Source organism: Eriocheir sinensis, chromosome 34 (genome assembly GCF_024679095.1).
Source record: "Eriocheir sinensis breed Jianghai 21 chromosome 34, ASM2467909v1, whole genome shotgun sequence".
In the NCBI taxonomy this organism is placed as follows: Eukaryota; Metazoa; Arthropoda; class Malacostraca; order Decapoda; family Varunidae; genus Eriocheir; species Eriocheir sinensis.
Genome location: NC_066542.1, coordinates 11,887,163 through 11,902,788, shown reverse-complemented (window position 1 = coordinate 11,902,788; position 15,626 = coordinate 11,887,163). Strand labels below are relative to the sequence as shown.

At 43.6% G+C, this 15,626-nt stretch overlaps 1 protein-coding gene and 1 long non-coding RNA gene across 3 annotated transcripts in view; both read right to left on the bottom strand.

The window, feature by feature from the left end:
- The window catches only part of LOC127007082 (extracellular serine/threonine protein CG31145-like), a 294,491-nt gene that overhangs the window by 30,668 nt on the left and 248,197 nt on the right, over nt 1-15,626 (bottom strand). The gene's annotated exons all lie outside the window — the stretch shown is intronic.
- LOC127007083 (uncharacterized) lies at nt 1,739-4,359 on the bottom strand. Its single transcript, XR_007760064.1, has 2 exons — nt 2,099-4,359; nt 1,739-2,014 (listed from the first exon to the last, which is right to left on the bottom strand). It is a non-coding gene; the product is annotated as an uncharacterized LOC127007083 (long non-coding RNA).

Here is a 15,626-nt window from a genome sequence, read left to right as displayed (position 1 = left end):
AAGAGTGATGAGGGGAAGGGGTGGAAGTGGTGGTGAAGGGGAAGAAGAATGGGGGTATGTTTGTGGATGATGATGGGGAAGGGTGGAAGTGATGAACGGGGAGGTAAGAGTAAAAATGGAAGAAAAATGGAGGTATGTGTGTAAGGAGGGTGGAGGAGGGGTGGAAGTAATAGTGGAGGGAGAAGAAATGGAAGAGGTATTTGGTGGAATGGTATGTCTTCTCAGGAAACTGGTGGAGTGAAAGGGAGAAGGAGGACAAGAGAAAGAGAATAGGAAGAGGTGGTGTCAGGTAATTACGTAACACAGGTGAGAAGAATTGGAAAGAGAGAGAGAGAGAGAGACAGCACAGGTGGATGAAGTGTCAGGTCATTAGTAAACCCTCACCACCTATCTATCTGTCCGTCTATCAAACGATTAACCTGTCAGCCGCCCACACCGTCTCCTGCCTTTGCCTATTTATTCCCTCACACATCGATATCGAGTACTTACTTTTCACCTGAGTGTCTTACCTGCTCCATACTGAGTGCGCACAAAGGCTCAGGTTCCATTACACTACACACACTACACGAAGTTATCCTGCCTTTGCCTATTTATTCCCTCACACATCGATATCGAGTACTTACTTTTCACCTGAGTGTCTTACCTGCTCCATACTGAGTGCGCACAAAGGCTCAGGTTCCATTACACTACACACACTACACGAAGTTATCCTGCCCTTGTATATTAATTTCCTCACACATCGATATCGACTTCATACTTTTCACCTGAGTGGCTTACCTGCTCCATACTGAGTGCACACAAAGTCTCAGGCACTTACTACACTACACACTACATACACTACACATACTGCACGGAGTTAGTATATCAGTGTGTGGGAGCATGTCAACACACACACACACACACAAAAAAAAAAAAGTGTATTAGTAACCGAAAAGAAACATACTCACTCATTCACATTCACGCACCCGTAAATATAATCGTGCATATTATAAGAAACAACAAGAATAACTATACTCGTTTTTAAGGTGCAAATCTGAATAAGCGTGTTAGATGTAAAAGAAAAAGAACTAAAAGGAAAAAAAAAATCAAGCGTAAAAGATATGTATGTTCGCTTATTTTTTTCACTCTCCTTGTAAACCTATAAGTAACTTGTCTTAACTACAGAAACCGGAACAGCAATAAAAACAAGACCCCATCAACAACATCATCACCACCTCCACATTCCCAATCACTACCAACAACACCCCACAACCGCCAACGACAACAGCGGCAATAACAACAGCCTCTCATCAGCCAACGGAAGGAAGATCACATTCAACACGATGACAAGCGTTCCGAGAAAGTCTGGTGTTGTGTGGCAGTGTGCGAGGCGGCGTTCCCAGAAGCGAGCGTGACAGGAATAGACAACCAGCGCCATCTCGTGAAGACTCCGCGCACTCTAAAAGACGCATAGCTAAACATACACTTCACACTGACGGATGCTTAACACACTCAAATAACTAGCTACAACTAACGCCATCTCATGAAGACTCAGCACACTAACAAACACTTCACACTGACGGATGCTTAACTTAACACACTCAAATAACTAGCTACAACTAACACCATCTAGAGAAGAGTCCGCACACTAACACACACTGCGCCGAACATACTCACGCTAAAGACATACCGCGTTTTTATGGCCACAACGGCGAACTCTTTCCTTACTTATTTGTCTGTTTGGTAATGAGGAGGAGGAGGAGAAAGAGGAGGAGGGGGAGGAGGAGGAGGAGGTGAGAGACGCCAAAAATCTCCTCTTTCTCCCTCCGTCGCCTTCACCGCCGCCCACCGAACTAGTCTCTCTGCCAAGTCCCAACAGCTTCCAGGATCTGACTCAGCCACACCTCTTCCTCCTCCTCCTCCTCTTCTTTTTATTTTCCTTTTTCATCATCATCATCATCATCTTCCTGCTCCTCCTCCTCTTCTTCGTTTTCTTCTTTTTCTTTTCCTTTTTCATCATCATCATCATCATCTTCTTCTTCCTGTTCCTCCTCCTCCTCCTTCCCCTCTTCTTCATTTTCTTCTTTTTCTTGTCCTTTTTCTTCATCATCATCATCACCTTCTTTTTCCTGTTCCTCCTCCTCCTTCCCCTCTTCTTCATTTTCTTCTTTTTCTTTTTCTTTTTCTTCACCATCATCATCTTCTTCCTGCTCCTCCTCCTCCTCCTCTTCTTCGTTTTCTTCTTTTTCTTTTTCTTTTTCTTCATCATCATCATCATCATCTTCCTCCTTTTCCTCCTCCTTATCTTTTTCTTCCTCTAGTATCTCGTTACCCGCTATCCTGAGAGAGAGAGAGAGAGAGAATAACAACACGAGCCTATTATGTCTCCTTCGAAAACTGTTGATTGTGCATCTCTCTCTCTCTCTCTCTCTCTCTCCCCACTCTTCCTCTTTTTATTACCTTCTAACTTTCCCTTCTCCCTCTCCCTCTCTCCCTTTCCACTCTCCCTCTTAACGAAAAGCCACTCTCCCTTATTCACTACCACCACCAGCGCCATCTATCCCTCTCCTTCACGGCTATCAAAAGTCTATCTACTCTCTCCTTCATCTTATTAATCTTTCCTCCCTACTTCTCTACCTCTCCTTTATCCAGCCGTAAAAACACGTATTCTTTTTTTTTTTTTCTGCACTATTAATAACATCTTTTTTTCTCTTCCTCTTCCTCCTTCTTCTTCTTTTCTTCCTTCTCCTCCTCCTCCTCTTCTTCCTCCTTTTTCTTATACACTTGATCCTGCTCCTTCCTCACGACCAAAAGTACCTCTCCTCTCCTATCTTTTTTTTTTCTTCTTCTTCTTCTTCTTCTTCCCTTCATCCTCCTCCAAAGAATTAGTTCCTCAGCCGCCTCCTCCTCCTCCTCCTCTTCTCCCCCATTCTAAGAAGCACCTCCCCTCTCTTCCCCGTCTTCCTCCCTTCCTCTTCCTCCTTCCAGTGTGACCTCCCCCTCTTCTAACTCCTCCTCCACCTCCTCTCGCCTCTTCTCCATTTTTACAATCAGAAGCACGTCCCTTATTTTCCCCTTCTTCCTCCCCTCCTCCTCCTTCCAGCGTGACCTCCCCCTCTTCTTCCTCCTCCTCCACCTCCACTCACCTACCTTCCACCTCCTTTCACCTCTTCTCCATTTTTACAATCAGAAGCACCTCTCTTATTTTCCCCTTCTTCCTCCCCTCCTCCTCCTCCTTTCAGTGTGACCTCCACCTCCTCTTCCTCTTCCCCCACTATCAGAAACACCCCCTCTTTTCCCATTCTTCCTTCCCTCCTCCTCCTTCTTCCAGTGTGACCTCCTTCCTCTTTTCCTCTTCCTCCTCCTCCTCCTCCTCCTCCTCCTCCTGAATCCTGGCCAAGTCGCTCTTCACGGCACAGTTGTCGAGTGAAGAATAGCAGGGTGGCGCTAGGGGGAGGGGGAAGGGGGGGAGGGGGGGTTTCTTTCCACCTTCCTACCTACCTCCTCTTCTTCTCTACCTTCCCCTTCATCATCATTACTGGAGCTCTCGTTTTTTTTCCGTTTTTTTTAGTTTTGAATTTTTTGGTTTTATTTTCCTCTTTTTTTTCTTTTTCGTTTCATTTCGTGTACTTTTTCTTTCTCTCTTTTCGTTTTGTTTTTCTCCTTTTTTTCCTTCTTGTTCTCGTTCTTGTTCTTCTTTTCCGCTACTGTTATTATTTTGAAAGCTCGTATGGTAGTTTTTTTCTCTTTCTTCTTCCTCTTCTTTCTCTTTTTCATTTTCCTTTTTTTTTCTTTTTTTTCTTCTTCTTCCCCTTCTTTTTCCTCTTTCTCTTTTTCATTTTCCTTCTTCTTTTTCTTTTTTCTTCTTCTTTTTTTTCTTTCTCCCTTGCATTTTCCTCCTCCTCCTTCTTCTCTTCTATTATTATCATTACCTCAAAAGCTCTTCGTACAGTTCCATAACCTTTTACATATTGAAATTCTCCATAGGTTTGCGACTCCCCTTCCTTCCTATTCACCTATTCCCATCTTCCCACCTCCACCACCACCACCACCACCACCAACAACAACAACAACAACGACATCTTTCCTACCTTATTCCTCCTTCACCCTCCTACACATCTTCCCAATCCGAACTGTCAATATGTAGTATTCTTTGTGGCCTGGGACGGAGGAGGAGGAGGAGGAGGAAGAGGAGAAGCAGGAGGAGGAGAATGGACTGGAGACCACCTCCCTATTTCCATTATTTCTATAGATGTGTGTGTGTGTGTGTGTGTGTGTGTGTGTGTGTGTGTGTGTGTGTGTGTTCTCAGAGTTCCGTTCCCACTGACATTTTCGTCACACATAAACAAACAAACAAACAAACACCAACAGACCACAGCACCCCCCCCCCTTAAAACCTCCCCCTCCCCTCTCCCCCCTAAACGCTAAGTAGTACACGTGTAACCTCTCTCTCTCTCTCTCTCTGAACCATACAAGGGCTAAACAGCACTCGTATTTACTCTTTTCAATCTTTTCTTTCTTCCTCCTTTTCTTTTCCCCGTGATTATTTTTTCGTCCTCTCCGCGAGCCCTCACACAAAACTGCCGGAACTTCAATTATTGCGTCATTAACTTCAAAGTCAACGGAGAACCTCATCACGAGTATTCCCGAGACGTTTTGTTTGTTGTTACGGTGTCTTTTGTTCCCCCTCGCCATTCCTCTTCGTATTTCTGCGCGGACTTAATTTGTTCTGAGAGCTAAAAATGTCGCGTCTTTTTCTTTTGCTGCATGAGACGGAATTTGGAGTGGCAAGGTTAGTGTCTCTTGTACATCTCCACCATCACCACTACCACATCTTCTATCTCCTTCCACCTATCTCTTTCTTTGATTTGCGGGCTTTTTCATTAATGTTTTTTTTTCCGGCCCTTGAGCTGTTTCCTTTGCTGTAAAAATAAATAAAATAAAAAAATAAATAAAAAAACTCCACTTTTACTAACCCTCCTCTTCCACATCACCAAAACCACCGTCATCATCACCATCACCATCCACTACCACCACCATCATCATCATCCTTCACCACTACAATCACCATCAGTACCACCACTCATTTCCACCATCACCATGACTAACGACTCAGTTATCATCATCACAATCACAACCATTACCACCAACACAATCACCATCATCATCGACCCTGAGGCACATGATCTGAGGCTGAGTAGACGTGATTCATATTCCTTTATTTTTTATTTTTACAACATAGGAGACAAAAAAACAAACAAAAACAAAACAAAGCAGGAAGAGAAAGGATTGCTAGACGCTGCTCCAACAAGAGAAACCAAAACGAGACCACTTTATTAATGTGTCAAGTTGAGTAAAAAGTCTGTGTTGGCTCTCGGTACGCTATGATGACCAGAGGAGCAGCGAGTAGCAGGCTTTTTTATTGTTGTTTCCTTTTTTTGTGCCCTTGTGCTGTCTCCTTTGCTGTAAAAAAAGAAAAAAACAGAGGGCGTCGCGTTACGTATGCCATCGCTGGGTCTGGGTATACACGTGTCACATCCTTTCAGCTGATTGTAAAATGAATAAATGATGAACGGTCACGAAGTAGCTACATTAAACATTCATGGACCGACTGGCGAATAATCAAGTTTAATATCATGATTTATGCAATTTACTTTCTGCCGTGAATATAGTTAACTTGAGGACCATATTCTCAGATGCTTTCGGCTCTTAACAAATATTTTCAAAGCCCACAAAGGAGATTAGTCGGGTTCTTATGAGTGTTTTTTCTTCCACATTCATGGTGCAGAAGCCTTGTTAAACTGTTACTTGGCTAATAAAACTACCCATGGAAATACTCAAAACAACCTCTATGAAAGCCTTGCCAAATGTGGGTGTGTAAGCCTTGAAACGTTTGCGAAAATGGGCTTTTAAATTACAAGGAGCAGCGAGTAGCGGTCTTTTTTTTATAATTGTTTCCTTTTTTTGTGCCTTGAGCTGTCTCCTTTGTTGTAAAAAAAAAAAAGATACATAATTTCATCGCAGTACCCACAGTAACGTCTAAGGAAGGAAGGAAGGAAGGAAGGAGGGAAACAAAGATGGAAGGAAGTAAACAAGCGGGACGAAGCAACACTAGCGTCATTCAACTCCGACAATAAACTGCAGCAAAGACACGCCACTTACCCAATCATCTACTTATCTCTCAACCATCCATCTCGCCGGGGATAACAACGCCTCTCTTGTCTGATGTGGGTGTGTGTGTCCCGAAATGTTTGCGAGTATGGGGTTAAGTTTTAAGATACAAGGTTCATGGCAGCACTGACGAATGAACGCTTAGTCACTCACGCGGCGTTAGATTGCAAGTTCAAGTTAAGTGCGACTTCCGGTATGGGTCACGGCGGTCACCCACGAGGCACCAACACCACCACCACCACCACCATCACCAACCACCACCACCACCACCACCATCACCACCACCACCAGTACCACCGCCGCCAAGTCACTCCCGGTGCCGGCCTTCCGTCTGTTCAAACACCGATAATAGAGCAAGCGCGCGGACCGTCATGCAGCTAATTGATGAACACTTAACTGATTTCCATTAACATTAATTACGCCCGTGAAATCTATGAAGCGCCGCGATGTGAGCCAACGTTTGTACTTTTCCCGCGGCGGACAAGCACACGGAAGCTCTTTAAGGAGGCCACTTAGACACTTACCCACCTGAACCCCCCCCCCCCCTCCCCACACACAGCCAGGACACTTGACACCATTCCCACAGGCCACCCCTCCAACCCCTTCCCCCACCAGGTTATAGAGATGGTAGGTGACGAGCCCCCGACACATTATGCAACGGGCGCCACACTTACATCTTGTCGCCTCTACTACTCTGCTACAACCAAGAGAACCAACCACAACCACTACCACAGCCTTTGCAACCTTCATTCCCCTTTTTTCCTCACCTTATGTTTCTTCGTCTTGCTATTTAACTATTTTTAACTAACGGTCTCTATATCTCTCCCTCTAACTAACTATCTATCTATCCATCTATATCTATCTACGTAAAGAAAGCGACGTAAGGAAAGGCTATGGCAAACAATTCTACAAAGTATTCTTAACCTGACAAGATATACAATAAATATGACATCAAAATTGCTCTTTCTCCTCCTCCTCCTCCTCCTCCTCCTACTACTACTACTACTACTACTACCAACAACAAGACGAACAACAGCCAAACCAGAACAACAACAGCAAAACAATAAACCGACGAATAAACAATGATAAAAAAGAAGCTATAATTAATAAATACATGAAGAATAATCACATCAAGCTGTCCCCAGTCACAATAGAGCAATTACCCGCCGCAATAATTATGTTGATTGGCCATAATGAGATGACGCGGCGAAAAACACACACGAACACACACACACACACACACACACACACACACACACACACACTATAATAATTCTACACTACAAGCTGCTCTATTTATCTATCCATCTTTGTCCGGTGTAAGGTGGGAGTAGAGAGGTAGATAGATACAGGCAGATAGATATAGATGGATAGATAGATAGTTAGAGGGAGAGATGTAGAGACCGTTAGTTAAATAGTTAAATAGTTGGGTAGATAGATAGATAGAGATACAGAAATAGTGTTAGATAGAAACGGATAGCTAGTTAATTGTTTAGATAGATAGGTAGATACAGATAGACACTTATAGCGATATAGCAAAAAATCCACGCAATCCCCGATCATTAAGTGGCCGAAAGAGTCATTAGCTTTTAATTGGCAGCTTGTTGGAGCGGCTGAACAAGGGAAAATCTGTCGCTATTGTTATTTAATGAACTAGACTTTGAAGCGAGTGGGTCAGACTATTCCTAGGAGACGAGCGAGTTATGAGGCTTGACTGTTCATGTGATATTAACGGAACTCCACTAATTGACGCTAATAATAGAAAGCAATAAGGGGATCATAATAGCGAGATAAAGGTGAGATAGCCGAGGGAAGAGATAGATAAGAGAGATACCAACGTTGCTTCTTCATAAAGGGCCGACGTGACGGAGATTGAGCACCGCCGCCACGCGTAGCTATAGTGTATGCCCCCGACTTGACCTTTGACCTCACTTCACAGACTTACAAACGAAATATATAAAAAAATAAAAAAATAAAAAACTGGATCTTGGTGTTGAGTTGCATTCGTTTTATTAAGACATTTCAACATTTTTTTATTATTTTTTTATATATTTTTTGTACCTGGATTGAAGTCAGACACGTGAAAGACAGATAGAGTGTGTGTGTGTGTGTGTGTGTGTGTGTGTGTGTGTGTGTGTGTGTGTGTGTGAGAGAGAGAGAGAGAGAGAGAGACGCAGACAGAGAGACAAGACAGACAGACAGACAGGCAGACAGAAAGCCAGCCAGCCAGCCAGACAAATAAAAAAAAACTAAAAACAAACAAACACTTCTTCAAAACTTATGACGACTAACTTTTCAAACTCCTCACGCTCGCACGATTTTTGAGACTCCTCCAACTGGACATTAAATTAAACATATATTCCTCGAGATGCTACATGAGCCATCCCTTAGAACACCCCTTTGGCGCACCCTCCCTCCTCCTCCTCAGATTAAGTAACGGGCTTTTTTTTTCATTATTGTTTTCTTTTCTTTTTTTACGCCCTTGCACTGTCTCTGCTGTAAAAAAAAAGATATATATACCTAATAAGGCCACTTCCACGAGGCAACACAATAGCTTCCTCTGTACCCTAACCAAATGACTTCCCAGGAACGAGACAAAAGAAATACAGTTAGGGTTTTTGTGTTGCATTTGGCGGTAAACGAGAAGGCAGCCAAGACCCGTATTGTTAGGACTCTTTCGCCTCTCCTACAAAAATTATTTCCAAAGGACAGAAAAGGAGATTCGTTGAGTTCAGGTTCAGGTAATGTGGGTATGTAGGAGCCTTGTCAAACTATCATAAGGCTCATAAAACTACCCATGGATACACTAACACAACAACCTCTACGACAGCCTTAACAACTATGCGTGTGTTAGCCTCGAAATGTTTGAAAATGTGGGCTTAAGACACCTAAAGATACGTACTTACTATAGAAATGTCAGTGTAGGCTCAAACGCTGTGTCGATAGCCTAATTTACGTAGTTGAGTTGTGAAATTGTTAAATAATCTTCTCTTTTTATTCTCCCTTTCCCTCTGTTTATCTATCTCTCTATCTGTCTTGTCTTCATTTGCTTCCTACTATCCATGGCTGTTTATTTATCTATTTTTTGTGGTCGTCTGAAAGGGCAATCCATTCTCCATTAGCCAGTGATATTAGTCTTTCCTTTGAAGCAACGCAATCTCCCGTTAATGGATTTTGTTTTTCACTCTAAGCTTGGTGTGTGTATATTTTGTTCTCTCTTTTCTTTCTGTCGTATCCCTCAATCTTTTTTTTTTCTTCTTTTTCTCGGTTTTGTCTGTCTATCTGTCTGTGTGCTTGTGTTTGTCTGTCTGTATATGTCTGTCTGTTTGCGTGTCTGCTTGTGTTTGTGTTTCTTCGCCTGTGTCTGTTTATATCCGTTCGTCTCTCTCTCTCTCTCTCTCTCTCTCTCTCTCTCTCTCTCTCTCTCTCTCTCTCTCTCTCTCTCTCTCTCTCTCTCTCTCTCTCTCCCTCTCTCTCTCTCTCTCTCATTACCTCCATGCACCCTGAGAAAGAATACCCATTTCCAAAGTTTCTCAGCACTTACACGCCCACGCCCTTAGCCGCCTCCACCTCCGCCACGCCCACACTTAACAGGCACGAGAGACACCCAGCGTTGCCAAAGTATCGTACTCATCGCATTTCATTTTCGCTGTTGCTGACCGATAACTATAACAACAAAGAACGAAAAACATCAATATTCAACAGTTTTAGCACTAACTTTGATTTTCTCACGTTACTTTTGTAGGTACGGGAGTTTGAGGCATACAAATGATAGATACGATATGTGGTTAATACGATAATTTGGCAACGCTGGCTCAGACACCCCGCCCATCCTCACCCCTGATAACCCCGCCCCGTCTCCTCCTCTCCCTCTCTCCCTCTACAATGTCTACATCAACACCGCCGCGCCGTGTTGACGTGGCTTAAGAACGACACGGCCCGCCCACCAACACACACAGGCTGATATTTTTAAACGTTTCGGCGCCCAGGCTCAGACATTTGATAATAAGGCTTTCTTAGGAGTTTTGGGGCATTTGCAGAGGTAGTTTTATAGCCCTTCCGGTAGTTTGATCATGCTTTTGTACCGCGAATCTAAAAACCTACTCATGAAAACTCGATTAATCTCCTTTACGGCCCGGCAACACATGGGAAAAAAAAGAAAAGAAAAAAACCAGCAGCCGTGGGAAACATTAGGGAGGTACTTCGTAAACACAAGGAAACGTGAGTCTTGTGAGGTCTGAGGCTGAGGCCCTGGGGTATCTTGTAAGGTCTGAGGCTTGGTCTGGGGTGTTTTGTAAGGAGCAGTGAATAGCGGGCTTTTTTTTCATTAGTTTTCTTTTTTTATCCCCTTGAACTGTCTCCTTTGCTATAACATAAAAAAAAGGACTGGGACTTGGGCTGGGGTGGCTTGTGAGGTCTGAGGCTGGGTCTGGGGTATCTCTCTCTCTCTCTCTCTCTCTCTCTCTCTCTCTCTCTCTCTCTCTCTCTGAAACTCTACCCTTCTTTAATCTTATTCCTCTGATAAGCGACGGACAAAAAACAAAAAACAAACAAACAAAACAAAACAAAAAAAATCCACTTCCACAGATTACGGAAAAAAGGAAAGTTTATTCAGACGGAAGAAGATAAAGTAGAAAAAAAAGTTTATTCAGACGAAAGATTAGACAAAAAAAAGTGAGAAAAAAGAGATTACGACATACAAACAGAACGGAACTCGTGTATGTGTGTGTGTGTGTGTGTGTGTGTGTGTGTGTGTGTGTGTGTGTGTGTGTGTGTGTGTGTGTGCAGAAGGGCGTGAAGGTGGTGGCGGAGGGCGTGGCCGCGAGAGAGGAAATGTCCCACGAAAAAAAGAATAATTTTGATGGACACGTAATGAGACGCAGTAACTAACTCATTCTTACGCCGCCCACACCGTCACGCACACACACACGCCCCGCCCTGCACACACACACACACACACACACACACACACACAATACCCCACCGTGCGTTCACTCAGGCTGAAACGCACGCTATCGGCTCTCACAGACTTGCCTCTTCGTCTTCGCCTCCGCCTTCGCCTCCGCCCGCCGCTGCACTCTCATTCACCCGCGAGTCAGTGAAAGATATACGACGATACTGGCAAGATGGCGGCGATCTAAACCCTTCAGCCCTTGCCAAGAATACGTGTAGCAGCCGCTGGGGTGCTCGCAAAATCCAGAGGGTCTTCATAAACCTTTCAGAGCCCAAGCACATACATTTAACAAGGCTTTCCCCGGGGTGTTGGGCCTTTCCAGAGGTAGTTTTATGACCCTGGTGGTAGTTTGACCCTTCTTCTGTACCATAGACGTGGAGAAACACTCATAAGAACCCGATTAACCCGGTAGAAACGACGGGCCAAATTTGTGGCTTTACCGTGTACCAGCGACAGGCCAAATTTTTGCCATGATATAAACCCCCCAAAAAATAGATGATGCATAAACTGATCACAAATGCGTTGATATATATTATGGAATGGTTAGTGTGAGTGATGATTTTTTCTTATTTTTCTCGCTCGCCTTTAAGAAACATGATCCCCGCAGCTACCGGGTTAATCGTCTTTTTAGCCTTTGGAAATAGGTGATGTGAGAGGAGGAGGCGTGTGAGAATACCAACTATGCAAGCTTCTTAGTCGCCACAAGGACGTCTCAAAATGTATGCCACGCGCCGGGGACTTCATAAGAAATTTTCCCTCCTTCGGTTCCAGCCAAAGTTTCGAACTGTGAAGACGTGTCAGAAAACGCTGGGAGAGTCTTCTTCTTCGCCGCCTCTTTGGGACACATCAACTTGAGTCACCATACGCTCGTTCATGGTCGCCCTTCCCTTGATTCATGACACGTAGGTAGTTTAACGAGGTAACACTTTCACTTTTACACAGCCACGTCACCTTCCTCTCGCCACCTCGCCACTACTACGTTAGGTGGCCATGAAGTGTACTCGTGCATGTGTACGTTCGCCTCTCGCTCGACAGTACTCTACTTTTAAACGCCAAAAAGAAAAAAAAATAACCTGTGATCACATTAACTACGTCGTTCTGTTTGTATGTCGTAATCTCACTCACATTCCTTTTCTCTCGCGTTTTTTTCTAATCTTGCGTCTGAATAAACTTTTTTTTTCTACTTTATCTTCTTCCGTCCGAATAAACTTTCCTTTTTCCCGTAATCTATGGAAGTCGAAGTCGTTGGTATATATATAAAAAAAACGCCCCATCGCTATAAGAATCTAGACGTTAATACGAAGCACTCTCTTGTGACGGGATGCACAGGACGAAGCAATAAGTCAAATAATGAAAAAGAAAAAAAAAAAAAAAAAAAAAACGTAACGACCGGCGGCAGTAAATACGAAAAAAAAAATCTAAACTGTCGCTGAACGATACTCGACAACATCAGGGTGTTTCAGATTAATGTCAAGGAGGGAGATTCTTATTTTTTCCTTAAGTTTCCTAGTTCTGCGTATTTTTAAGGGCCAAAACTAGTGACCTCAATATAATAACAAAATTACGGATGAAAATTACGTATATTTTTATTGTGTTCTTTGGGTTTTATGTCCTACACTAAAGGAAGATAAATATATAGATAGATAGACAGATACAGATGGATAGATAGATAGATATAGAGAGGGAATGGGGTGGGGGGAGACACAGAGAAACCATAACATAACCGGACTAACGGTCATACAGGAGCTTGTCATCCCCCCCAACCCCCCAACACACACAGGGAGTCAGGACCAAGCCCCTCGAGAGCAAACATTCACAGTTATAGTGCAAAATGGGACAATACGACCTTGGGTTATACTTTCTGTTTTATTTTCAAACTTTAATACCATTCAATGCCATTACAATTAGAAGAAAAAATATACTTTATGTAAATTGATAAAGTAATCATGAAAACACTATGGGCCGTATTACTAAACCTTTTGTCGCCCAAGTACACATATTTGACAAGGCTTTCGTAGGAGTTTTGGGCATTTCCAGGGGTAGTTTCATGGCCCTGGTGGTAGTTTGACCCTTCTTTTGTGCCCTGAACCTAAAGAAACAGTCATTAGAGTCCGACTGATCCCCTCTTTGACCTTTAGAAATAACTGATGTGAGAACCGAAAACGTCTTGTAACACCGACCTATAATCTTTCTCTGTGTTGGTTAAGTTCACCTGATCGTAATTTCGTCTGTCTGAGTAATTCTCCAACAACGGTCCGACAGTCAGGTCAAGAGTCAGGGGTTGCTGGGAAGGGCAAATCATATAGTGAGAGTAAAGGGTGACGTCAGGTTTGGTTAGATTACGGTAGAGTGGGTCGCTAGAAGGGGGTTAAGTTTGGTTAGATTTTTCATGTAATTATTTTCGAAAGGTATTTGTGTTGCGCTTAGCAATAAAAAAGTTCTTATTATTACTGAAGTTTCCTAATTTCTGTGTATTCTGAGGACGAAAAACTAGTGACCTCATTAGAATGATAAAATTATGATTAAAAATTTCGTATATTTTTATTGTGTCTAGATCTTTTGTCCTCGGGGGTTTTGTCCTGCACCCGCCGCCCACACACCCCCCGTCCCGCCCCCAGGCCAGCACGACCATGCACCCCTCCCTCTCCCCCCCTCTCCCCCCCCCCCCCCCCACGCGCGGCCCAGCACACACCTCCACGCCAGCACACCTACTCCATCTTCCTCCCAATACACTTTTTATCCGTCAATTTGCACGGCCCTGCTGAATGACGCGCGTGATCATTTAATGGCGGATATCGACAAATTGGAGGAAAAATCTATTGCCTGTAGGCGTGGAGGGGAGGAGAGAAGGGAAGAGGATGAAAGGGTGGAGGGGAGGAGGAGGAGGGGAGAGGTAAATAGGGAAAGAGGGATGAGAGAGAGAGAGAGGGAGAGGGAGAGAGAGAGAGAAAAGGAAGATTGGTAAAAGTCCGGGACACGAAAAGGAGTTGCAAGAATTATTTATCGCATTCACTACCTTTGATTTTGGTTTGTTTTGCTGATATACGTGAAAACTATGTCCACACACACACACACACACACACACACACACACACACACACATACAAGCACGGACGGCTGGACTAAAAAGTAAACACACGAACGAACGAACAGGCAAACACACACACACTTATACAAACACTATCTACGTACACAAAAAAAACACACACACATCAAACATCAAACAAACTACAAACTGAGCGGAGCGTCGAAAAGTCAAACACACATTTATAAAACCCGAACGTGAATGTGTGTCCCTGCCCCCCCCCCCCCCCATAACGCCCCCTCTCCCCCCCTGTACATACTCTATTCTAGCTCCATTTCCTCCGTAACCTTTCTCCTCTTCCCTTCAACTTCAATTCCACCTCCATCAGTCAGCAGGTCGAAGTGGTGGTGGTGGTGGTGGTGGTGGTGAGGCTTCGCTCGTAATAACCACTTGGGTTGTTGGTGTACTGACTGGGTTTCCTTTGTTAACTAGTGTGGCTTTCATATCTCTATTACCCCATCACAACCATCAGCTCCCACAATAAAACTCATTCTCTCTCTCTCTCTCTCTTTTACTTCATACTGTATATCTTTTTTTTTCCTGTGTGGTTCCTTTTTTTGGTTTTCTCTCACCTTCTTCCTTTTCTCTATCAACTTACTGCTTCTCTCTCTCTCTCTCTCTCTCTCTCTCTCTCTCTCTCTCTCTCTCTCTCTCTCTCTCTCTCTCTTCACAGCCACCGCCAGCCTTCTGTACAGCTCTTATGTTGTGTCTGTGTGTTGCCCTTTTTCGGTTCTGTTCTCTCGTTTTTCTTCTTTTTCTCTATCGTCTTTACCGCTTCTCTCCTTATTCTCTCTCTCTTTTACTTCACATCCACCGCCACCAGCCTTCTGTACAGCTCTTTTTTATGTGTGTGCTTCCCTTTTTCAGTTCTCTTCTCTCATCTTTCCTTCTTTTCTCTATCAACTTACTGCTTCTCTCCTCATCCTCTCTCTCTTTTACTTCACATCCACCGTCACCAGCCTTCTGTACAGCTTTTTTTTTTTTTGTGTGTGTGTGTGTGTGTGTGTGTGTGCTTCCCTTTTTCAGTTCTCTTCTCTCATCTTTCCTTTTTTTCTCTATCAACTTACTGCTTCTCTCCTCATTCTCTCTCTATTTTACTTCACATCCACCGCCACCAGCCTTCTGTACAGCTTTTTTTGTGTGTGTGTGTGTGTGTGTGTGTGTGCTTCCCTTTTTCAGTTCTCTTCTCTCATCTTTCCTTCTTTTCTCTATCAACTTACTGCTTCTCTCCTCATTCTCTCTCTATTTTACTTCACATCCACCGTCACCAGCTTTTTTTTTTGTGTGTGTGTGTGTGTGTGTGTGTGTGTGCTTCTTTTTTACAGTTCTCTTTTCTCATCATTCTTCATTTTCTGTTTCTACCAACTTGCTCCTTTCCTCACCTCTTCCTCCTCCTAATTTTTTTACTCACATTTATCTTTCTTCTTTTCTCTACCC